Genomic DNA, 2139 nt, shown 5'->3' on the forward strand with positions numbered 1-2139 from the left:
ATAAACATCTGGGTTTTCACTTCCTATCAAGATTAAGAGAAAGGAACTGGATTTGTCTTCCCATGTAAAAGAATTAAAATTTCAACAAAATATATGAAGCAATGCTTTCCAGGTCATCAAATAGCACAGGACAATAGTTCCTAAGAAAGAAGAAGCAGACCAGGTGAGCCCTGCAATTGTCCCAGTTTACTGCCTAGAAAGAGTTTACAAGTTTCACTCCAGGGATCAGGAACCCAGACAAAGCTTGAGATATTTTGAAGTTGATAGGATAGAGCTGCAAGTCTGGAAATATGAATACAGCTAAAGTTCATAGGACAGAATAACAGAGTGCTGCACAGACAGATAGATCCGAAGATAAGAAGATAGTCTCCCTTGACTCTACTGCTGAGCACTATTTAGTGCATGCATGTGAGGAAACTACATCTGGCCAAAGAATAAGCACCCAAAAAGAGCCAGGGAAACAATATTATTAACACAGATTCAGGAATAATTCTTCTGACAAGTCAGAGTTGTAGAGTTGGACCTCATAATATATGGGGCATTAGAAAGAATACTCAGGAGGGTATTGTCTGAGTAAGGAATCAAACATTAATCTTAGGGTAAAGGCTGCTCTGGTCCTATAAACTTAAAGTCAAATCCCCAAAGGATAATGTATTTTCTAGTAATACAATTCTGTCCAAGAATCTAAATGATATTTATTGGGATACAGTGACATCCAGTACTCAACAGTCAAACAAAATCACAATGTCAGACATCCAATAAAAAGTTACAGTACATGAAAAGAAGCAGGAAAATATGACACTGGGAAGAAAAAAATAACTTAATAGAAACAGTCTTCAAAAGGATGAAAACAATATAATTAATACACAAGTACATTAAAAAAATTAATTTAACTACATTCCACATGTTCAAGAAAGTAGGGAAAGATTGAACATGTTAAATAGATATATGAAGTATATAGAAACACTGAAATAAAAGTGTCAAGAGATGAAAAATAAAATGCACATAATGAAAAATATAATAGGTTATGCAGTTTAGACACCATAAATGAAAAAATTAGTGAACTTGAAGATAAAGCAATTGAAACTATCCAAAATCAAACAGTGAAGCATCACACTTCCTCATTTCAAACTGTGTTATAAAACAATTGAAATCCAAACAGTATGGCACTGGCAGAAATACATACACAGAGACCAATGGAACAGAATCAAGAGCCCTAAGGTAAACCCATGCGTGTATGGTCAACTAATATTTGGCAAGGGAGCCAAGAACACTCAATGGGGAAAGTGTAGTCTCTTCAATAAATGGTGCTGGGAAAATTGGATAGTCACATGGAAAAGAACAGAACCATACCCCAGTTTATCCCACTCACAAAAATTAACTCAAAAAGACCAAAGTCTTAAATGTAAAACTTGAAAACCATAAGACTCCTAGAAGAAAACAGGCAGTAAGCTTCTTAACATGGGTCTTAGCAATGACTTTTCAAACATGACACCTAAATTACAAGCAATAAAAACACAAAGAAACTAGTGGGACTATAGCAAACTAAAATGCTTCTGCACAGCAAAATAAATGATCAACAAAATTTTAAAAAGGAAGCCTATGGAATGGGAGAAAATATTTGCAAATCATATATCTGATAAAGGGTTAATATCCAAAGTATGTAAATAACTTATGTAACTCAATGGCAAATAATAATAATAATACAATTAAAAAATGGGTGAAAGATCTGAACAATTTTTCCAAAAAAGATATTCTAATGTCCAATAGGTATATGAAAAGGTGCTCAAAATCACTAATCATTAGGGAAATGCAAATTGAAACCAAAATGAGATATCACCTCATGCCTGTTAGAATAGCTATTATCTAAAAGACAAATACCATGTGATTTCCCTTACATGTGGAATCCAAAAAACAAAACAAATGAACAAACAAAAGAGGAACAGACTCATAAACACAGAGAGCAATGTGGTGGTCATCATACGGGAGGATGGTGGGGATGGATGAAATAGGTGAAAGGGATAAAGAGGTAAAAATTTCCAATCATAAGATAAATTAGTTATGGGGATAAAGTACAGCATAGGTAATCAATAATATTTAACATCTTTGCATGGTGACAGATTATAACTACACTTATTG

This window comes from Manis pentadactyla, chromosome X, assembly GCF_030020395.1.
Source record: "Manis pentadactyla isolate mManPen7 chromosome X, mManPen7.hap1, whole genome shotgun sequence".
NCBI lineage: Eukaryota > Metazoa > Chordata > Mammalia > Pholidota > Manidae > Manis > Manis pentadactyla.